We start from the raw sequence: 23,956 nt of genomic DNA, 5'->3' as shown, positions 1-23,956 counted from the left end.
CTGAACATTCGGCTTGCCCTGCCTTGGTCATCAAGAGAAGCCATCACTCTTGTCCAGGGGGCAGGACTGTGAAGAGCAACATATCAGCCTGCTGCTGCTGCTGCTTGCATGCGGAGGAGCTTCGTGGGGTTTGTGCCTCTTCACCTTGTGCCCGAGATAAACTGCATCACTAACGTCACATCATGGATAGAATTCTGCATGGCTGCTGGCCTTCAGAGACACATGTGATGTGCAGTGCAGCCATTATAGGAAGCGTAGAAATAGCATTAGTGCCATAGAGTAATCTTGAATGTGTAGGAGGAGAGCAGAACGGGTATCCCGAGGCCCAAGCTAGAAAGTTGGAATACTTCTCCACATTTTGTAGATTTTTGCATTTGCATAATGTTCCGTGTAATGCCATCTATACAAACTTGAATGTTCGTGTAAGATGGCCACAAACTTGGGGGGAATGCAAAAGGCTTTTACCTTGTACTTATGTTATATATATATATCTCAGAAATAGACACAAACCACTTTTCTGTAGCTTGTTAGAAAAGCATCATGAGTTTTGCATTAGCAAAGTAAGGACTTCTCTGTGGGCTAAGTCGCTTTATTTGTAGCAGTGAAAGGGATGCATGGAGAAGCCAAACTCAAGCAAGCAAGCAAATCCAGTTGTGATTGCTGTCGTCACTTTACTCGATCTTATTGTGTACCCCTCCTTTCTATACAGAAGAGTTTATTTCCCAAGGAGAGTTAGGTGGACATTTTATATATTACTTTTACCCAGGAGGTATTGAGATATGGGGTGTGTGTGTGTGTGTGTGTGTGTGTGCGCGCGCGCGCGCGCGCACATGGACTTGAGTGTATATACATGTGCTTGTGGAGGCCAGAGGTCAGCTTCAGGTATTCTTCCTTAGGTGCTGGCATCTACCTTGACTTTTGAGATAAGATCTTTCATGACCTGGGACTCACCATTATTCTAGGCTTTCTGTCTAGCATCCCAAGGGACCCACCTTTCTCCACCTTCGAAGTGCTGGTATGACAAGCATGTGGCACCACAACAGGCTCTTTTATGGGGTTCTGCGTGACCAAACTCAGGTCCTCGTGCTTACAAGGCAAGACACCTCAGTCCGGCGTCTTTGGATTTTATAGAGTCCTAGAATTAAGGAAGCATAAGGAATTTCAAAATTAGCCTGTTGTTTTCTACAGAAGGAGACAGAATCCTCCATGTAAAGAGGAAACATAGTCCATTATTCAACATCTACTCACTCATTTAGCAGAAACTAAGTTCTGACTTGGAATGTCCCCTGTGCGGCTCTGTGGGGAGACAGAGATGACTACCGGGGGCCCCTGCAAGATAGAAAGAAAGCAGGGTCAAAAGTGTTCAGTTAAGCAACACTTAACACACAGGGACAATTACTGAGGGAGCAATGTCCGCTTGTGGGCTGGCTGGATTTCTTTATTTCTTTTTTCCATGTCTGTGATAGATAAGCAAAAGAAACAGCCGATGGTCTTGGTTGTGCCCAAAGGAACTTAAAACAGTTGCTTCCCAGGTCCACTATTGCACTAGGCGAGGACTTGGATTTTACTCCAGTTCTTTGTGTGTGGGGGTTAGGAGGGGTGAGATAGTGTCTCACGTAGGCCAAACCAGCCTAAAATTTGGGGTGCAGCCAAGGAAGACTTTGAGCTTCTGATCCTCCCGCTCCAACCCCAGCTTTAGTGCTGAGACAACCAGCATCATCGCCACACCCAGTTCAAGCCTTGCTGGGGACCCATCCTGGGGCTCCCTGGGTGTCCGACAAGCTATCAAATGAGCTGCCTCCCTAGCTCTTACACCAATCCTGGGACTCGTGGATTATTGGGATGACTACCTGGATATTCCTAGCCTTTCAAGTAGAAGACGTAGTATTCTATCTACCCTATTTCTCCTATCGTCCATCAGGATTTGGATTCATGAGTCATGGAGAGAACAGTTTGTATTCTTGTTTTTTTAAAAAAAGAAAAATCACAAAGGCACTGCAACGACATGAACGAAAGCCCGGAGCCATCTGTGTCTCAAATGATGACGCTAAGCTTGTGTTTGTTGTAAATAATACGATTTGTTCAAAGGGGCCTTCCGCTGCACACATACATACACAAACGATCCGCGCTTTCGTTCATGGAACTGTGCACCCTAGCCACGGACGTGCACGGATGACATGTATACATGTCTCAGCACTAATACAGGTGGCGTCCATAGTCAGTACTTGAACTTTTTGCATGTTATTTGTAAGGGACTTCTTATTCCCTCTGGCTTTTGGATCAGGGCCATAGGTTGGCGGCTCCTCCTCTCTGCAGCCTGGAATCCGCCCATCTACTCTACAGTCTATGCAGTGCCGTAGGCTTTTTCTTCCCAAGCATGACTTAAGTCAGAAGATCCTACTCAAATGTTGAATTCCCAGAGCTGCACATCTTCTACAAAACACAGCCCTTTAAGCCCCACAGCAGATGGGGTGACGGAGCAGCATCTTCTAACCTTCTCTCCCACATGAGGTAACCAAGTTCCCTCCTCTCCAGCCAAGACCGTTGATGTCACCTCGCTTTCCTATTGCCAGTATTCTAGACACCCAGGCCAAGTCCCCCACCTCCTCAGGCCTGCTGAGAGAGCACGCAGACATTTATTTTGCATTTTGTTCATTCCATCCATTAGAAAAATTCAATACTTTGTGAGTCTCTTTTCCCCCCTTAGTGAGTCTTAGCTTCAGGCCAGTGACTAGGCGATTTGAGAAAGGCCTTAAAAGTCCTAAAGAAATACGCCCATGTGGCTTGAGCCCAGAGTGTGAGATGACCAGAGAACGGAGTAATTTCTTTCACCTGGAAGTCGGGATGTGCGTCCCTGCCTCTCTCCATTTCAGCCTAAGCTTTATAATTGCCAGGAAGGAGGGAGCTGCTGACAGGCACAAAACCTACTATCATCCTAATTAACTCGGGTCTTGTCTCTGAACTTAAATTTCTTGAGTACCGAATCTGCAAGACACTTCCAATTTCAAGCGGGGGGGGAAAAAAAAAGACAAATACTGCAGTCCCTAAGCCAATAGAGAACTCACCGGAAGGTCAAAAAGAAAAGAAAAGAAAAGAAAAAAAAATCAAAACCCCAAACCCTCCCTCCGCTCTCGCCGCGAGTATCTGCGGAGGGTGCGGAGGGGACCCAGAGGCCCAGCAATAATCCAAGTGTAAATCCAAAGGCTACTGCTATTGGCAGCTGTTCCCAGAGGCAGGATCTGGAGGACTGCTCAACCTAGGTGTCCTGGAGAACTGCGGTGGCCCCCCCTCCCCCGCGCGCGGGAGGGAAGTCGGGACGAGGTTGGCCCTCCTCGCTCGGTGTCTGGGCGTGGGCCCCGCCGCAGCTCCGCGGAGCCTCCGTGTCTCCTGCAAAGGGGGGCGGGGGAGCCCAGAGCTGCGGCTTCCTCCCGCGCGGAGTCTCCTGCGCACCACCGAGCAGGACGCCAGTGCCAGCCGGGTCCCCACGCCGCGGCGCGCCCGGCCTCCCCGCAGCCCACAGGTAACTTTTCTGCTCTTGGTGGCCGAGGGGCTCCGATGGGGGGCTCGTTTCCGAGGCGCGAGGGGCTCGGGGAGCCCAGTGCGCTGTACCCTCCGCTCTCGGCCTCCGGCCTGGGGACCTCTCTCCAAGCCCTGTCCCCCAGGGGCGACCGGGCCCGCGCCCCTCTCCGGCCATCAGAGCGGGATTTCAGGGTCGGGGCGCCATGTTCTGAGCGTGCAGGGCTCGGGGCGACACTGCGGCGCCAGGCCGGGGGCCGTGCACGGGAGGGGCCGTGTGCCCCGAGGCTGCGGCTGCCGCTGCGTTCGTGCGGGCTGCGGGCGCGGCGGGGCTCGGAGCATCCCGGCTCTGCAGCGGGGCCGGCCGCTTTTACGTAACTTGCCTCCTTCCCCGAGTGGGCAGCGTCCCCAGGCCGGCAGCCGGCCAGCCAGGTGGCTCCGGGCCTGGGCACCTGCGGGCCGCGCGCCCCTGGGGACGGCTCCCTGCGCCGGGCGGGAACGCGCCCCGGCCTGCAGACCCGAGCACCCGGGCGGGCGCGGCTCACCTGGCGCCCTCTGGGCTGCGGGCCGAGGAGAGGGGTGGGGGGTGGGGAAGCTGGGGTCCGCTAGAGTGGGGTCCTTGCTAGGCTGTGCGCCTTCGGCTGGTTCCTGCACCGGGGCGCGGGGGAGGGGGGTTTGCTTTCTCGGGTTCCCCTCTAATCGCACCGTACTTCTTCCCCCTTCCCCCTTCCCCCTGCACCCGGCGCCAAGTTCACAGCTTCTGCAATGCGGTGGGTGTGGTTACCTCGCAGATTTTAAATGTGGTCCTTGCGGTGGGGAGGATTCTTGCCCTTTTCTCTCTTTAGACTTACTGATCTGAAGTTTTCTAGCTGGGGGTAAGGTATGGGGGAAATTTACCCTCCTGTCTGTGCAGACCAGGGTTCAAGTTGAGAAGAGTTCTGCAGAACAAATGGAATGATAAAGGGAACATGTGGTATTGATTAAGCATGGAGCCCGGGCTGTCCTGAAAGGGCCAGGCAGCCCTCCTAATAACGCAATGCTTCCATTACGTGGTTAAGTTGATGTTTCAGCTTTTTTACATTACTTTTGTGGAATTGCTTTTGCAGATGTCCTTGGCTGTGGTTTTCGGGGGGCCCATTTAGGAGGGGGGGGGGTCTGTGGGGCGGTCCGACGTTCTGGGATTACTCTTGGTAGCATAACTATCCAAGTAAAGGAGTTAAATCTGGTGCTAGAAAGAAATTTCTTTTTGCATCTTACACTGCCTTTGAAAGCCCCTGCGAAGCAAAACTGTTGAAACCGCACCTATACCCGGAAGCCATGAATGCAGCGCCCTTACAGCAGAGTGGGCATCAAACTTGAGGACAAGGAGATGACTTGATGCTCCCTATCTTGACTCAGCAATGGTGGCTTCCTGCTGTCTTCTAACCGCACGCTCACTGAAGCATCAACTTTTAAAACTTTAATTGCAGTAACAAAGTTATTGTGACAGGAAAGGAATTCTCAATCGAAGAAGCATGCCTTTCATTTGCTAATTTCCGAAACACTGGCCACAATAAACTGAATGTTGAGTACTGAATTATTTACATTAAGATTTTCTTTTTCGGATGGTTTAGAAAAGCTAGGTAGTTAGAAGCACAAGCTACTGCATGAAGCGGTCTTGTATGCAGCAAGTTCTTGCAAAACCGAGCATGTGTTCTGAGCAGTTTATCAGAAACCGGAAGAGTAGCCACTGTAGCTTGTAAGCCCCTGTAGGCCAGGGATAGTGGAGCTGAAGGTCAAAGGTCAGTGTCCTGATGGTATATGTACATGTAATTTTTAAGCATTTTCTTATGCATGAGCATGGTGTAGGTTAGAAGGTGAATCTGTCACTTTTTGTTGGGTGTTTGGACCAAGGCCAACTTTGATTTGTGCAGAAATACAAGATGGGGGCTTATTTTTTTTTTTTGACTGGATCAGGCATGGTTTTATATACATACATGATGCTGTTAAAAACAATCCAAAGGCAAGGCCCGGTAAGGATGCACTGAGGTAGAAGAGGGGCGGCCACCTGTGTCCTGGGAGAGGATGTCGCTGCTGTGGCTTTCTGCTGTGTGGGAAGAGTACGGAGGGAGGAGCATGGCGGTGTTTTCATGCTTCGTTCTTTGGAAGTTCTACAATTGATAAATGAGAAGCTATGCCTTCCGTGCCAGTGAAAAATGGACTCCGGGAGTAGCCTGGGAAATGTTTTCTTTTGGTGAGAATCCAACTATAAAGATGAGAAGTTTCTTATGTAGAATACCCCGTTCATCTTTAATTCTATTCTCGGAGCCTTTTCCAAGTCCCTCATCGGTTTTCCTCGCTGAGTGTCAGCTTTACTAGGGGATGGAGACTCCCCGCTGACACCCGGACTTCATTCATCTTCAGCACCACTTCATTCAGAGATCCCCTTAGCAGTGCCATTGCAGCATCCCTTCCTCTCAGAAGGCTCACTGCGATACCCAGGGCCCTAGGTATCATTTCAATTGTCCTGGCTAGAAAGGAGTATGTCCTCAGAAGCAGGGACTGGGGCAGTGAAGTCATTGCTCTGCCAGAGGCTGTGACATCACTATGGCTCAGAGGAAACAAGGGTGGGGCAGGCGGAACCATCCCAAGCTTCTTGCTGCCTTTAACTTTGTCTGGTGCATGATGAATGAGACTCTCACATCAAGGTACCATCTGGTTGTAGGAAAATGTGTCTCGAAACTGTTGACGATTCCCGTTACATAAGAAATATTGTGATTTCTTAGAGAAATTTAATTCAGTTTAATTTTAAAATTAAAGGGCCAGCAAATCAGTATTTTAATTAATTAATAAGTCAGTAGTCCATCCTGTTTATATTAACAACATTCTACTTAAATTTGGGGTTAGATTATTAGGGTCATCTTTAGAAGTGTATAGTGTCTCTTACTTTCTGAATAGAGAATATGGTTGCGTATTTTTATATGATACGCTTGCAGTTGGCAAACTGGGAGAAAATAGAAAAGCTAGAGATTTCAGTCATGGGAGATATTTGTCATGATTTGGGGGTAATTAATGTTTATTATAACTTTTCTTTCTTTGCCAACGTTATTTTATAATTTGACATTTCAATCCTTGTAAGATTCTAGTGTGGAGAAGACACATTTCACCCAAATTAGTGTCCCATAAGTGATAAGAGGGCACGCAGGTTGGGAGCCTATAAGTGCATTTGCTGTTATTTGATTATGGATTTAATGCGATCTCAGCAGGGAGAGGGAAGAGCCACAGATGAGTCGCAGATATCTTTTGTGTAGGTCTTTGTAAAGATGACTTCCATGCTTTCACCTTGATGTGCTCAGGCTGTAGGGAGTCGGGGCGGTTCTTGCTAAATGGTAGCGCTATTCCAGGACACGATTCTGAAGCAGAGAGAAGAGGAGAGGAGAGGAGAGGAGAGGAGAGGAGAGGAGAGGAGAGGAGAGAGAGAGCAGTGGAGGTAGGGAAGTCTATATAAGGTGCTGGGTCTGCAGATTGCTGGCGAAATGTCTTTGGTGCCGTGGTTTTAGACCTTGTGATGATTGGTTAAATTGCACGCTGTAGGACTGGAAGCTTCTATTAGCTCCAAACCCCTAATTCTTTTGTAATTTGCAGTATGGAAGAAAGGCTGACAACTTAATTTTTAGATTGCTGACATTTTGATACGCTTGTTCTTATAGACTTTCCTACAAACCACACATATGTGCATTCACGTGGACACGTGCACACATTCACGCACGCGCACACATGCAGAGGTAGCCTTGTGTTAGGTTCAGAAAACAAATGCATGGTTAACTTTTTTCCTGTGTTCATTGCTGTCCCTCCAATCATACTGGGTTGAGTACATGGTGTGTGCGATGACTTTTTCTTCTTGGGGTTTTATCTATGAACCAAACAGTTCTACCCCTAAAGCATTTAGTAAGTATTCATGGAACGGAATAAGAAATAAGGCCATTTTTGACATATTCCTTTAAAAATGTGCTTGAGAAGCCTGGCACTGTGTAGTGCCGGGTCTTTTGTGCAGCTGCTATTTTTAATAGAAAGGTCGTCTCCGTATCCACCTCGCTTGCCGTCTGTAGCTTCAACTGTGCAGGTTCCCGCAGGCTATCTGTATCGGGGACGAGGATGCTGCAGGGGATCGAGGGGAAAGGAGAATGGGGTCTTTGTGGGAGGACTGTGGGTGTTCTGCTTCCTGTCCCGCCAACTCTAATTGGTGTCAGGGAGAACCGGTGCAGGGGGCTGCTTACTCAGAAGAGAGGAAACAGAAGGAAGAGGGACAAAGATGAAGTGGTTTTCAGTGCTGGGAGATGGCACTGATCCTGCCTGTGACACAGGAAGAGAAGAACTCTTCATGTACACATATATGTAAGTAATGTGTATGTGCAAGATACACATGTACATTGTGTATGTGTACAGTGTGTGCATATATGATGTGTATATATATGCAAGATATACAGATACATATTGTTTGTATTCTCAAGTAGCGCGTTTCTCTTAATTCAGGCTCCAAATCTCGCCATTTCTAAAGCCAGCTTCCCCACATTTAAAGTCTCAGCATTGGGTTGTATTTTTACACTGTCAGTTGTGTGGCAGAGATAATGCTAACATTCTCACCCATAGATTAGGACTGTATATTGAAAGCTGAAGCTTGGATACTAGCCGTTTTTATAAAAATTCTGGAGCATGAATCCAGACACATGCCTGGTCTATCACATGGAACACAGTGCTGCTGGTGACACACGCATGGTCTATCACATGAAAACACAGTGCTTCTGGTAACACATGGGTGGTCTGTCACATGGAAACACCAGAGTATGCATCCAGTGCTGCTGGTGACACACGCATGGTCATCACATGGAAACACTGGAGCATGCATCCAGTGCTGCTGGTGACTCACGCATGGTCTATCACATGGAAACACTGGAGCATGCATCCAGTGCTGCTGGTGACACACGCATAGTCTATCACATGGAAACGCATAAGCACTCACGCCTGAGCAGACATGAGAGGTGGCATCTGTGTGTGTGTGTGTGTGTATTTTATAAATGCCTTGATGATTTTGTCCTGCTTCTATTTTCTTTATGCATTCAATACTTAAATAAGTTTCAATGTTCTTTAAGCCAGTAGAAAATTAGAATTCTGGTTTTTAAGCATGTGTGAGTCATGGCTTAATTGGCTGACTGCTATGGAACTCGATGTTATCTCATAATGATGAGGCCATCACTTACATAAATATGAACTATGATAGCGTCCTCTCACTGTAGCCAATACCTGTGACAGTCGGCTTAAAAAGAGGAAACATTTATTTTGACCCCGGCTGTAGAGGAGCCAGGCGCTGTCTTTTGGCCTTGGGCTGTGGTGAGGCAGCACACTGTGGTGGTGGACTGATGGAGGAGATTGCTTACCGCATGGCCACAGAAGGTAAAAGTAGAGAGAAGAGAAAGGATCCTAATACCACCTTAAAAGTTGGGCACCTCCCTGCAGCCCAACTCCTGCTTCTTCGAGGTTCCAATCATGCATGCCACAGGCTGGGGACCAGCGCTTTAACAATGGGCCTTTGGGGGAACATTCCAGATCCGAACCATAGCCTAAGTATAAAATTTTTATTTTTATGTGTATGGGTGTTTTGCCTGCACATGTGTCTGTGTACCATGTGTGTACCTGATGCCCAAAGAGACCAGAAGGGGGTGTGGGAGCCTCTGGAAATGGGGTCATGCGTGGTTTTGAGCTTCCATGTGTGTGTTGGGACTCGAACTTGGGTTTCCTGGAAGAGCAGCCAGTGCTTTAAATGCAGAACCATCTTTCCAGCGCCCCAGCCTGTGTATTTTTAACACCCTGTAGTATCGAGTGCTTTTGTTGTGGCTTTGTGTGTGTGTGTCAGGGGAGTGCTTCTTGGACGCCCCTTCTTGCCGGGAGTACGTGCTTGGTTTTCTTTCGCATTTTGACCTGGTAGACAGTTTGATTTTGATTAAGATTAGGCATCGTAGAGACATTCCAGAGGTCAGGAACCTGGGATTCCTTCCTATCAGGTACCTTTCATATCAGGAAGTAATAGTGAGAGAGGTGACTCAGAGTGTGGCCTGACCGGGAAGGCTCTGGGTTTGCTGCATAGTGAGGAGCCATCGATGTCCAAGCAGAGAGGACGACGCTATCAGGTGATCCACGTAGGAGAAATTGGAAAACTTGGAAGCTGGAAACAGATGGTTTTTCTTCTTGAACTAATCTCTTTTTCAGAAATTGAGAGTAACAATTTTTCTTCTCGGTGACTGACATTTTGGCAATTAACTCCATATATAGAGTGGGCATATGTAGTTGGAGATTAAATATTGCTTCTGGATCATTAGAGACGGAGATGACATATACAGAGGATGAGAAACTTTTCCTTGTTGTTTATCCTTCTGATTGAAACATCTTCATTCCGCACACTAAATTGATGAGCACTGACTTGGAAATGTGCTCTTACAGTACCGAGAACACAGATCTCGTTGTCTGGAGAGATGCCCTGAACGAGCATCTCCTCAAATCTCTGCATCTTCCTGAATCCATTACAGCCTGTCTAGAAGCCAGGCATGCCTGATGTGAGCTCCCCGGCCTTCTGTTTTATAACTGTACAATATCGGTCAATTCCCTTCCCTTCCTACTCATGTATAAAATGTCCATAATGCTTCCTCTCTGAGACATGAGGGTCAAATGTTAGAGCACACACAAACACTGCGCATGATGCATGGTGTATCATGAGTGCTTGGCAAAGAGCAGTAATATTGTTTTTCATGTATGTGAATAATAACGTATATTTTACGTCAACAGACTTCTACGTTAAAATGCCACTACACAACCATTCTCTTCTTTGTAGGGCAGTATTCCTGGAGACGATTTTTCATGTGTACCAATTTTTACCTACTTTGTTGTCTTTAACGATGAATAAATATTTTCCCTTCGTCCTGCCCAGTACTAGTGAAGGATCATTACTTTAATGACGATGGTTATTGGAAGCCGTGCCATCCAGCCCTGCCCCTCTCTGCTTCTTCTTGCTGTCCACGCTGTTCATCACTTGCTGACTTTCTCTGCCACGTGACAGTAAACACAAGTAAAGCCTCTGAGGATGTTGATGTGTTTCTCTGTGCTGTGTGTGAGCACCAGGTTCTAACGAATGGAAACCTCCAGACCTCCATTCTACAGTCCCCACTCATATCATATTTAGCTTTAATGGCATCTCCTCCCAGAGGGCTGATCTCATCCTGCTCACTCTAACCCTAAATTCCTCGGAGCTGTCCTGCACCCTGCCCCTGCACCCTGCACCCTGCCCCTGCACCCTGCCCCTGCACCTCCTGGCATGCCAAAGGCCAGCAGACCTAAAAACTCGCCCTAGGTAGATTTCATAGAATCATGTCATTCCCATCTAGGGTAGTTTAGGGTGCATGCGTGTGTGTGCGCACATGCTTGTTTGTGTGTGTGTAAGGGGGACCCTGGGTCCCAGAGACAAAGCCTTAAGCTTCCCTGTGGCTTTTGGTTGTTGCTGTCTGAGTTCTGAACCCTTCTTTCCTTGTCCTCAGCGATATACTGTGAACAGATGTCAGCCGCAGTGCACAGATCTCATCAAGTCCTGCAGCCAGGTCACTCTGTTACTCATGGCTCCAAGGTCTGCAGTTTTCACAGACAGTGTGTTCCTTGTTAAGGAAGTGGTGCTGGAAGGAACGGTGCCATAGGTTTCTGATGCTAACCCATGTGAGAGAGTTTGTAAATTCAAAGGCCACTTAAGAGTGGCCTGCTCTGACGTCGCCTGTACCTGGAGTTAGTTACAGCACAGAGATGCAAGGGTTGGGGACAATGAAATTACAGGGAATTGCTCCCCCCACTCCGTACCTTTGTTAGTCACCCACCTGTTACTGTTGCAGAATCCCTGAACTGAGCAGCCTGTAGGGAGAGAGGGTCTAGTCTGACTGAGGACTTCAGATGTCTGTCTGGAGTGGCTTGGACCAGTGAAAGACAGTACGTAGTGGCAGGAATGAGTGGTGAAGGCACAAGTTGTTCACCTCACAGAGGCAGATTGGAAAGAGCTCATGCCCCTTATGTCATGCCCTGCCCCCGACCTGACTTCTTTTCAGTAGGCCCCACTTCTTAAAGATTCTGCTACCCCCAGTAGTGGCACAGGCTGCTAACCATGGCTTTAACATGTAATTGAATGTTTCCTGTCCCATCTGCCTATTCCCAAATACCCATCTGCTGTTTCCCAAATAATTGACTTGGAGGCTTAATATAAATTATAAATTCTTGGCTGGTAGATAGCTCATGCTTATTACTAGCTAACTCTTACACTTAAATTAACCCATATTTCTTTTTATGCTTTGCCGCATGGCGCATAGCTTGTTGCCTTATTTTATACATGTCCTGCTTGCTGGTGTATCTCTGATTCCACCCTCCTTCTTCCCATCATTCTCAGTTCGACTTTTCCGCCTAACTTCCTGCCCAGCTACTGGCCTGTCAGCTTTTAATTGACCAGTGAGCATAATACATATTCATAGTGTAGAAAACGATTGTTCCATAGCCTTCGCACACTGTCCTTTGGAGGACATTTAATACCCAATCATAGCTTTATATTTGAGCCAAATATAGAGCTTAAAAAATGCAATGGACTTATTTGTCTAGCTTAAGACATTTGAAATTCTTGAGATGTAAATAGCAGTAGCCCATGGGGAACAGTTGTCTTGTTGAATAAAGAAAACACAGGGAGTTAGGGAAGACACAAATAGAAACATCTGCTGACCGGGGTGGGGTTGGTTATCTCTGAAGTTTACTGCATCTCTGTAAAAAAAAAAGTCGCTCAGCTCTGCAAGGGGTTGGGACCGCCTGAAGGGTGAGCTGAGCTCTCTTGGCTCTGTTGGCCTAGACGTCAAGGGGTGTGTGTGATGAGAGTGGACGCTGGAGATGCTTTGCAGTTTTGGTAGTATGTGTTGTTTCCCGACTTTGTTGATGGGGCAGACATTAGGAATTTTCATCCAAAGATGGACTCTCAAAGAGAATATAGGATTTTGTGATATTCTCTGTAAAATCCCAGGATCCAAAAGATGACTCTCCAGTAGAATATTAATTTTTGTTTAGTGTGAGACTCCAGATGACTATACAGGTTTGCAAGAATAAGATACAATAGATTTCAAATGCAACAGAATCACCTTGGGGGAGTTAATAAAGAAAAAAATTCTAGGGGCCATTCATCAATTCCCTTTGGTCTGTCTGGAGTTGGGTCTAGGCAGCCATTATCCAAGAGTCTTCAGTGGCCTTTGCTAGAACTGGATCCGGTACACATTTGAGTGATACTGTCTTAGGGTCTCTTGACTTGACTTAGTGATGCTACAACTTACTGACTGCCGTTAGGTGAGCATTTACTCTCGGAGGACAGTAGCCTACATTAATGGTACTGCTGTTTAAGAGAGTATAATATTGAGCCAAGAGCCCTGGCCTTGGACTGAGAATGCCTAGGTTTTTATGATGGATGTCTCCTGGTCTACCGCTTGTAACTCTTACTGCCCTGGGAAATTGTGTAAAATGGTTTGATGAAAGAATAAAGGTTTGATATTTTTTATCTATTAGATAGGAATGATAACAGTTACGTAGCCAAGTGTTCAGAAGGATTAAATAAAAATTGAAAATATGTGCTTGTCGTGATTAGGGTCTCCGTTGCTGCAATGAAATACCATTACCGAAAAACAAATTGGGAAGGAAAGCGTTTTCCAGCTTACACTTCCATATTGCTGTTAATAAACAGAGGAAATCAAGACAGGAACTCAAGCAGGGCAGGATCCTGGAGGCAGGAGCTGATGCAGAGGCCATGGAGGAGTGCTGCTTACTGGCTTGCTTCCCATGACTTGCTTAGCCTGCATTCGCATAGAACCTAGGGCCAGCAGCCCAGGGATGGCCCCACCTACCATGATCTGGGCCCTCCCTCATTGATCATGTATTAAGAAAATGCCTGACAGCCGGATCTTATGGAGGCATTTTTTCAACTGAGGCTCCTTCCTCTCTGATGACTCTAGCTTGTGCCAAGGTGACATAAAACCAGCCAGTCTGCTGTTTTTGTTTTTGTTTTGTTTTGATGTGTCTGCAGTTGGGTTAATTTTGTGTGATTGATAAGTAGTGAGATGACCCTAAAGGTGACATGCTTGTCTGAGTAGATAGGATCGCTGGATCAAAACTGTGACTGGGGTGTAACTCAGTGATACAGCATCTGCCCTGAGTGTTTGAGACCCTGAGCAAGGGACCTCACTCTGAACAATTTGAGTCTCGAAGATATTCTTGGGTCTCCGGATGCTATAGTTGGTACTATTTGTGCCAGCCGTGATAGGGGCAGGCTGCATGGTGGTTACTATTTTCCCTTTATCCGGAAAAGGCACACACCAATACCAGTCACACGCTGGGACCCCTAAAGTCACTGTATACTACATTTAGGCTGCACCTGTTGGTCTTTAGAATCCAAAGTAGAATCCACAGGAGATCATCAGCCTTTGGAACCCTGGTTGTTATCTGGTCACCGGAGCTTAACTTTCCAAGAGTCTGGCCCTGGCTGGCTGCTGAGCTGTCAGTCACAGCTATGAGCCGTTGCCCACTGCCATGCATTGGCCTCTTTCTTTTTCTACTTCTTCTTTCTCCAGTCCTCATCTCACTTCCAAACTGGAAACCGCCTTTATGGATGGCTTCGCATGAAGGGCAAGATGTATAAAAAGACTTGTGCTCAAGAAAATATATACATAGAGTAGTTAATGAAGCTTCACAATCCCCTCTCCACTCACTTTTCAGTAAAATATTTTGTGGAAAAAAATTTTAGTTGTATTGGCTTCCCATCAGCCCTGCTATTTCTGCAGGCTCCCATTTAGGAGTTTGGATTTCAATTTGGTGTTTTTCTTGCCTGGGGCTTTTCCTGGCTAGAATTGTAAAATGTCTTATTTGGTCATATTAGCGTAGTGGAGCGCCTGTCTTGCTGGTCTGATCAGAGACAGCCCTTAGGCTCTATAGCTGAGTGGATTTTCTTCCTGTTCTCCTAGAAGAATCGGGGCCAGAATTATCTTGTCTCCAGATGACTCGTTCAGGTGTGTCTCCACCTAAAGAAACACAACACAAAGTAGATCAACCCTCCTTTGATTTGAAATAAACCAACCCATCTTTGATTCGGCTTCTCCGAAGAAGCTCAGCACAAATGTCTCTTCTCGGCCCTTAGCTGTGCACCAGACATTTTCAGATTAGGGTCTGTCCAAGCAGGATAAATGTTTGGTCACAAAAAAAAAAATAGAAAGGATTCTCCAGGAGCTAAGGAAATATTGCAGCCGTTAAAACACCTGTCCCCTCAAGCAATGAAGACCTGTATTCAGATCTCTACCACCTACATAATAGCGGGATGTGGTGGCGTACGTCTGTAACCCAGATCCTGCGGGGACAGTCAGTCTGACCACTCAGCAAGCTCCAAATTAGTGGGAGACCCTGTCTAAAAGAGTAAGATGGAGCGTGACTGAGAAAGGCACCAGCGGTTGACCTCTGACCTCCACATGCATATATACACACACATATGCATGGACACCTGCACACATGTGCACACATGCACACAAATGCAAAGATGCATTAGCAGGTGCCTATGTCACACCTGGAAAAATATTTAAAAATTTATCCAAGTATGCCAAAACATAAATTCACACAGAAAAAACCTGAAGCGTATGCACAACTCTGAGGTCTTGCCAAGCTGTGCTTCTGTTTCTTTGCTCATTCAAGTACCAATCCAAAGTGGCCATTTAATTGTCTTTGCAAAAAAAATTAATTCCCTAAGTTACTAAAGGAGCCATGTTAGCTTTTTGAGAATGCATGCTTGATGGTGTCACCCCACAATTAATAAACCCATGGACACATCCTGGTTCCAAAAGTGTAACTTTATGCAAATACTTAATTTTAAAAGCTTCACGTTCTTCTTTTATACAGTCAAAATGGTCAGACTTAGTGCCCTCTGCACCAGTCCCTGGAGAAGCCCATGTGTAAATCCTTTGTCCCTAGTCAGTACTCAGTCAGTGGTGGTAATGCTACTCTTCGGGGAAGAACTCAGGATGATGAAAATTAAGAATGACTGAATTCTAAGTGTGTTTAGAAGGATAATTTTAATGCATAGTGCCATGTTAAATGTAGCAGGCATGGGATGGATGACCCTAATACCTGTCCCCAGATTTTGCATCCATCAAGGGAGTCGCTAGGGTGGGATAGATAATGGTGAGGGTAGATCAAGAGGGCATGTGCGAAGTGATGCCTAGGAGCCTTGCCAGTCTGAAAGCCTGGAGGGTCCAGCTAAAGATGGAAACTCAAAATCATTGGAATAGGAAGGAAACCACCGTCATGGAAACCAAGCTCACCACCAAAGACAGGAGAGAGTGGAAAGAGCCTGTTAAGGAGAAGCAGACAAGGGTACCATGAAGGGAGGCATGGGAAACCACACGGAGTAGACTCAGCTTTCAGGGCTTCAGATGGTACCATGAGCCCATCGTTCCCGCTGTCCGGCATGCTGCCAGTGAGAAACTAGAAGAGAAGCACCCCTGGGCAGGGTGTGTACATCCCTTCTTTCACCTTCCTGTCTTTTCGTCCTCAAGTCCCTTATCCTTAGGGTGAGTGCCAGGCTATGGTAGCTGAGTGATAGGGACTTAAGAAAGGAAAACATCAGTCCACACAACCGGGACACTTGAAACCTCCAGGAAACCCAAAGAGAAGATTAGACGTGATTTATATTAGGAAAAAGATGGCATTTAATTCACTGAGTATTTTTTTTAAGGAGTTTGCTGAGAAGCAAAATTGACATTGCTGAAAGTCCATATCTCCTATATAGACACGGGGTTGCTTTTACCATCTGACAGGCAGCTCATCCCAGAGTGTCGCCTGGAAGCCTTTGTTATTTTGTGTGTGAAGTCCTTTCCTACTCTCTGTGCAGTTGCAGAGACCTGGGGAAGCCAAGATGCCTTTTAATCCCCTTAGTTTGCTCTATTCTAACAGTAGCAGACTATTCTTGATCATAACTGATCAGGATGATTGATTGCCTTGCCCGTGACTTAAAGATAAGTGTCAATCAAGCCAAAGATGATGAGGGGGTCAGAGGAAGCTGAAATGGGTTCTGAATTCTCTTTGAAACGCAGTATGAAAGCTTCTAATACACCGGAAGACTGGATGGGAATTTAATGACTGCCTCTGTACTCAACAGTCAGCTTAAGTGAGCATTCCCCAAATTGCTCCAATCTCCGCCATTCCTCTCCACCACGCATCCCCCACTTCCTGGGAAGATGTCTTCTGAGTGTGTTTGTCACCGTCATAGATTCCTTTCTCACTACAGTCTTTAGGTTATCTGTGGTATTATTTTTAGTGCTGGAAAAGCTTTAATATGTGTGTTTCCCACAGTTGGTTCTTTCATTTGACAGAATGGCCAGGATTTGTGGCTGTCGCTGCCTGAAGGACTCCTATGTTTTGCATTAGGAAACTGTGTTAACCAAGGGCCTGTGACATGTATCTGCCTCAGAAGGACTGGACTTGCCAGCTCCTCAGCCTGGAGCCTCCTCCCCCAGCATATTCACGAACCCCCCCCTCTTATCTCTAATAGCCTTTGCTTCATTTCTTCTTCCTGCTGTTCACCCAACCAACCTAGCCCCCTCTTCCGCTTGCTTTCCGCCCTCCTAAGGCCTGTTTCACCTATTTTGTCCCCAGAATTATGGGTTTGTCTACTGTCATAGGCACACCTTCTTTTGCTCTCTCACTCTCTTGCCCTTTAAAGCAATCAACATTTTCATTTCAATACAATTTGACATATATATTTTGGGTATTTGAGATAGCATGAGGGGGAATCACGTAGGGCCTTGCTTATTCTAAGCACCACTGAACTCTCCATCTCTAGCAGTCAGTAAATGTTTACATAAAGGAGTTCATGATGTGAAACAGTCTGATAAACTTATGAAAGAAAATTCTTCACCAATCCTGGACATTTTCACTGAAAGATAACGGCCTCGTTGAAAACAACTTGACTTTAAACTGTAAATATGACCTCAACGTGTGACTCTCCCTGGGAAGAGAGCTTGTCTGTGATTCTCCAGAAGCTTCTTAGGGATATGAGTGCAGGACGCTGCCCCACAGAGCAGTGAGAGTGGCCATGGTTTATCACTTTCAGTTACTCAGGACTTGGGATTCTCAATGCTTGTTAGAGCCGTTCCCCCTCCCTAAGAATGAATGTTCCAGGGCTAGTAATTTCTGTTGTACTGTCGTGCCTGCCCATTCCCTATCCTTCCAGTTTTATCACAGTCCCAGGTAAAATGGTTTTCCTTACTAATGAGTATTCCATCACTTTCTCATTTGGAAAATAAACTGTACCTCTCAATTTCAGTTCTGTATTCAGTGTTGAGAAAATCAAGACACAGTCAGTTCTTACTGCTAAGTCTTACACTTAAGCACTTTGTAGATACCAAGATTTCCATTGGATGTGAGTTCTAATTAAGGAAACGTGAGTACAGTTTCATTTGGACCTTTGTAGGGCATGGTTCTGAAGTAGAAAGACACATATATGTGTTTTTCTTCTTTGCCAAGTAATTTTAGTTTTGAAGAACTTTTCGTCCAAAAGAAATTTGCACTACTACCTTATCTTCTTTAAGTTTCTCATCATGTCTTGACCCGGGAGGGCACACATGTGGAATTTGATTCTGGTGCTCAGTGCATGTTGTTGAAACCAAATGCACTGGTTTATTCTTAGGCATGGATTCTGTTGGAGGCTGTGGAAATATATGACATATGGCAATTGATAATTCAGATGTCAACCTACCAGAGGAGTGACTCAGTGGGGGTCAGCCCTGCCCAGGCAAGGCCTGCAGGACTCTGGAAACTGTTGCTCACTTTTGCTAAAGCAGCTTGGTGTCTCCCCAGTTCCTGCATTATAGTGTGTAATCTCATGATTACATCTCAGTCTTAAGCAAACATATATCTGTGGGTGGTCAGGAAGATGGCCTTTCATTTAGCTATCTAGTTTTGTTATATAGAATGCATGCTTCATAATTAGACCTATTTGTCCCGTGGGGACTGTAGACACTTTGTTCCTTTTACTCAGACTAACTGCACACAGTTACCTCACTTTCACCTCAGAGTAAGTTCAAACTAGACTAAAGACCTTTTGTAAATAGATCTTGAGTTTAAAACTGTACAACTGTGCACAAGGTCAGAGTTGCAGATATCTAACCAGGTTGTTACACAAAGCACCCTAAGAAAAGCATGCCAATTCTTTGCTTGCCGGTCTGCTAAAAATAGAACTACGTCTCAAAGTTTGTCACTGGGAACTCCCCCCTCCCCCACTTGGTCTTACTCCTGTAACCTTGGAACCTTGTGTTTCCATGGCTCAGCTCCCTGTTACTTACCCTAGGAATGTGCTTTTGACAAATGAGTGGTAACTCTTGTAGTTTTTTTTTTTTTTTAATTGCTTCAAGGCTCCTGTAAAGGGAAGAGTTTTGGGGCTGGAGAAGAAGCTGGGACAGAAGAATTAGAATAAAGAGAGAATAATAAAGAGACTGAGTCAGGAAAGCACATGTGAGAGAGTTCATTTGCCATCATATAGCCAAAGAAAAAGTCCTTTTCACTTGTTGTAGCTTCCAGTCTGAACCCAGAGGAGAGTCTTGGGGCTGGGCCCCAAAGGCTCTCCATAGGATTCTATCGTAAGTTGTTCCAGGATTAATGCAGTGGTTTCCATATAGCTATCTTTCAAAGATAGTAATCTAAATATTCTCTACTAACTAAAGGTATGGGAGACACAGACTCTGCTCAGTCTTCCTTGTGAATTGTGCCAGTGTGGAGCCACACAAGGCAGTCTGAAGGAGAACCACAGGTGCTCACACTCTTTGACTCTGTCTGAAACTGGTCTCACTGAATTTAGGATTTCTCATAATTACAACTGGACAGGAGGTTACTGTATTTTGAAGTAGGTAGTAGGGATTTGGTCTTAAGCCCAGGCCAGTAAGTTTGATGACATAAACTCTAGGGTCTCGGATGAGTATGTCATCATTCCATGGCTTTTTGTAAAATCGAACTTCTTGGTAGAACTGTCCTTTTTGAAGGAAGGTAAAATTGAAAGTGTTTGGTAGAGGTGCAGTATCATCACTGACTTTGGGAGTGTTAAATGTCACAGGCATCCTTCTGGATGGAGCTGCCATAGTAAGGCCTCTGCAGTGATCATGATGGAGGTGTTTGAGTAGCTAAGAGACTTCGATTGAAATATTCTCTAGCAACTGAAGATGCAGGAGGCTCGCTCCACCTGAGAATGTACTCTTCTGAACTCTGAAAAGATATTTGAAACCTCATAGGTTTTATGCTGTTATATAGTACAGATAATCATATATGTTTGTGTATATAACTATGTGCAGTATAAGCAGGGTGGAGCCTTGTGTTATAAGTTCTGGATGTTGAGGTAAGGTTGACCATGGTCAAAGGAAGAGGTAAGAAAATGGAAGAATGAAGAGACCGACCTTACAAAGCCTTTATTCAGAGCCTATGTGGATGTGTTTGGTTTCAGCATCCTTTTCTAATGCCGCCAGTGTCCCGTAATGTTGCATTACCAGTCTGTGAAGTCTACAAATGAGAAGAGGGAATATCAGGACACTGGTCTGGCCTGGGGAGAGATCTTAATGGGGGTTGGTCTTGCTGCCTGGTCCTGAGATTGATCTCCGGGACTCATATGGTGGAAATATAACCAGTTCCTGCAAGCTGTCCTCTCGCTTCCACAGGAGAGCTGTCGCACGTGCTCACTACCCCCAGCCCACAATAAATAAATGTAAATTTGTTTCTCCATCTGAGTTGCTCATTTGCTGTATCTCTGTTTGCTATAACCTAGTGTGTGGCTGATACTAGCTGGGTCCTGGTTTAATTCTTCTTTCCATATTAAAACAATTTGACTGTGGTAGTTGTAGCAAAATCGAAGCATAGTTATTGTTTTGCATCCATCTACTTGATTTTTTTTCATTGTTTAAGATTCTCTCTCCCCACTACGATGGTATGTAAAAGTAATTCTCATCATCTCTCCCCTTCCCCATTCTGGCTCATTATACGTAGGTGCTAGTAAAAAAGCCACACAACAGAAACCTCATGACGAGGTGCCCACTCTGATATTTTACAGTGCATCTGCTGACTGCACCTGTGCACCTTAGGCTCTGAGGGAGGAAAACAGAAGCCTCCAGGTAGGGACAGGACAAATGTTTGCTTCCATCTGGAGCACAATTTACAGAGTAATTAATTGTCCTACTCAACGAAAGTGTATTTGGTATTTCAAAGAGAGATGAGTTTGTCGGACAAAGATAATACTTTGGCTTCTAAATGACCCCCATGAGGTTGCGTTCTTGCTACAGATTTTAAAAGGCAGCTATTATTCTAATTAATGTTATTTTTGAAGTTTTATCTTTATTTATAGGTAATATGTGTGTGTAATTGTGTGTGTGTGTATGAGTGCTCATGTTTATATGCACTACACCATGAAAACGAGGAGGGGGCATCAGAGCCTGCGGAACTAGAGTTGCAGATAGTTGTGAACTTTGGGCTGTGCTTGCTGGGAGCCAAACTCAGCTCCTTTTGAAGAGCTGCGTGTCCTTCTTAATGCTAAGCCGTCCCTCCTGCCCCCTGGTTAAGGTTCTTATGCTAGTGTGGAGACTAGTTACTAGCACCCTGGTATTCTATTCAGTGGTATTTTGAGTGCCAGATGAGATGGTCATTTACATTTTTAACCATATTTATTTATTCTGTGTGTATGTATGTGTATGTGTGTGTTTTGTATTTTCACATGTATGTGTGGCAGTCAGAGGACGTGGGGAAGTTGGTTCTCTGATACTGTATGGTCCCAGGGATTGAACTCAGGTCTGCTGGCTTAGTTAGAGATGGGGCATTTACCTGTTGAACTTCTCTCTGGCACCCTGGGATAATTTCTATTATTCACCAATTCCCCCAAACAGTTCTTGGGCACCTTTTATGTGCAGAATTCTTGTGATTAGCAGTGAGCCAAAAGCAAACACGTCTGCCTCGAGTGAATTTACATTCTAGTGAGATCTTGATACCGCTAAGCCCAAAGTCCTCTGTTCACTGTAGGAAACTGAACCTTGAGGGGTTAAATGACTTGCCCAACAACGTATGTGTAGCAAGTGCAGATTTAGAATTTGAATGTGAGGTGATCAAATTTCAAAGTAATTTTTGGCATTGATTGTTTTCCCCCTTAATTAGAAATGTATTTCTTTGGAGTCATTTCTTAGTGTGGCAGACAAATTCTGTGATCTTCTAAATTTTGAACATTTCTACTTCGGATAATTGCATTTAATGCTTGTCATGTTCGTTGTTGTGATAGGTACTTATTAAATAACAATATCAGTAACACACATATTTCTGACAGGCTCCTCTATTTGGTGTTAAACCAAGTAGTATTTTGAGATTAATTATATGAACTAGATGTTAGCTAACTATCAACTCAACTGGTAGCCTGCCGATGGGCACTAGTAGACACCCATTCCACGCCCAGAAATCTGACAGGAAATTCTAGGCAGTGTGATGTGATTGTGTTCTAAGGAGAGTACCTTGATGAGTCATATGTAAAGTTAGTTAATAATGTAGATAAAAATGCTTAAAAGAAAATCATTGCCTGGTATGTTCTATATCAGCTACTTAATTGAACATATTTTTGAATAACAAAATGGAGTTCCTATTTATGAATGGATCTCTGCTGAAACTCTGAAGCATTCTGGAATTGTTTTATTTAGTTCTGGTCACAGCCAAAGGTTTCTGGTAGTAATTTCTCATGACATTTTAATTTTAAGATTTGAGTGGCATGTAGGTTATGGAGTTCATATCTTTTCTTCTTTTTCTTGCTTCCTTTTACTGAGTTTCCATTTTGGCAAATATTTTTTCTCAAAGCATACTGTATATATGTAGTCTTTTATTATTAAAGCTGAGAGGCCTTGAGGAGATTATCTTACTGAGGGTTTCCAATTACGAGTCACGTAATGGAAGTTCAAGGCTCCCCACAGAGCACGGAAGTTCAGGGAGCAGAGCCCCTCTCGAGGCAGCAGCCCAGCTGGGTGGAAGATCTCCCTACAGCACATTTGTTTCGGTGATTTTGTAGTTCAGTCATTGAGAAGGAGTTGAATTACTCAGAGTTTTAATTTTTGTGGTTTTTCCCCCTCTATTCCATTGTGTCAGTTATCTGTAAGTTGTGGCAGGAACTGTAATGATTCTCTCTACCCTGAGATGTAGGGGCATGGCACAAGGGTGTAGGAGAAAGACGGTGTTAATTAGGTACCGTTTGATTTGTGTTACCAAATGACAGATATTTGTCTTTCTTACTTTACTGATGTGACAAAGCACCATGGCCATGACCACCTTTAAAGGAAGGTTTTATTTGGCTTATGGTTTCAGAGAGTTAAGGTCCATGATAGCTGAATGACAGATCAGCCGAGAGATCACATCTTGATCCACAGCGTGGAGCAGAGAAAGAACAGGCATTGAGTCTTTTGAAATCTCAGAGTGCCCTCCCAGTAGCACACCTCCTCCAACAAGACCACACCTCCTACACCTTCCCAAAAAGTTTCACCAACTGGGAAGCAAGGGCTCAAACATATGCCCCAGGAGGCATATTCATGCCAACCATCCCAGAGTCAGTCAGAGTGCTGTCTTTTTGCAAAGTGTTGATCTGTATAAACAATTAGTGAAATGCTGGCTTGAAATTTTGCTGTTTATTAACGAGCTTAGCAACAAAAATCCTACTGAAAATACATTTTTGTACTATAGCATTTTCTAGAGAGAGAGAGCAATGCAGTTCCCCTGCAAGCATTTAATCGCCTCATTCCTGGCTCCTCCATCTATTAAAGAAGGCCGGCAGTATGATTGCTCTTGCAGATTAACACTCAGACACATGTCCGACTCACTGAAGTCACAAGTAAATCAGTGACCTAGTTCTTTGGCCCCGATTATGCCCTCCTTGAGTGGAGATGCATTTCTTTGGGGCTGACTCCCAGTGTGACATCTCTTTGAAAGTGCAAGTTATAGGTTCATTTGCATTGTTGTTGCTCAGTGTCCTGGGCCCAGCGTCATGGGCAAGCTCTGGACTTCACCTCAGAAAGCAAAACTGTCCAGGACGGAGAATCATTTGACCGTGTGAACCACACGGACTTTTCTGGCTCGCGTTGTGCTAACCAGCGTTAGCGGTGTGCTTATGACGCCGGTCCCCATTTACGTGATTGCCTTGGGAGTGGAACAGTACCGGTCCGTGGAATAAGGACGAGTGGAGGAAGACACAGCCGTGATTACTCAGCTGCAGCTACTTCAGATGCAGGGAGGGGCCGGGAGAGCTGGAGATTGCCTTGAAAGTAGGACAAGCCCCTGGCCTCCCTGGCTGCACGTGGCTCTGCAGAGCCAGGGGCGG

At 45.4% G+C, this 23,956-nt stretch overlaps 1 protein-coding gene across 25 annotated transcripts in view; it reads left to right on the top strand.

The window, feature by feature from the left end:
• Nucleotides 1–23,956, top strand: part of LOC121458704 (band 4.1-like protein 3) — a 164,508-nt gene that overhangs the window by 19,969 nt on the left and 120,583 nt on the right. The window contains exon 1 of one of the 25 annotated variants that reach the window (XM_041667991.1): nucleotides 3,327–3,520. The exons of the other annotated variants lie outside the window; for them this stretch is intronic. The gene's annotated coding sequence lies outside the window, so the exon portion shown is untranslated. Of the gene's footprint in view, nucleotides 1–3,326; nucleotides 3,521–23,956 lie in introns of those variants that run through there. 25 annotated transcript variants of the gene reach the window in all.

The sequence above is a fragment of the Microtus oregoni genome, unplaced genomic scaffold, assembly GCF_018167655.1.
Source record: "Microtus oregoni isolate MIOR12 unplaced genomic scaffold, Mior012 000018F_ref0000195, whole genome shotgun sequence".
Classification (NCBI taxonomy): domain Eukaryota; kingdom Metazoa; phylum Chordata; class Mammalia; order Rodentia; family Cricetidae; genus Microtus; species Microtus oregoni.
This window is presented reverse-complemented; position numbering and strand designations above follow the sequence as displayed.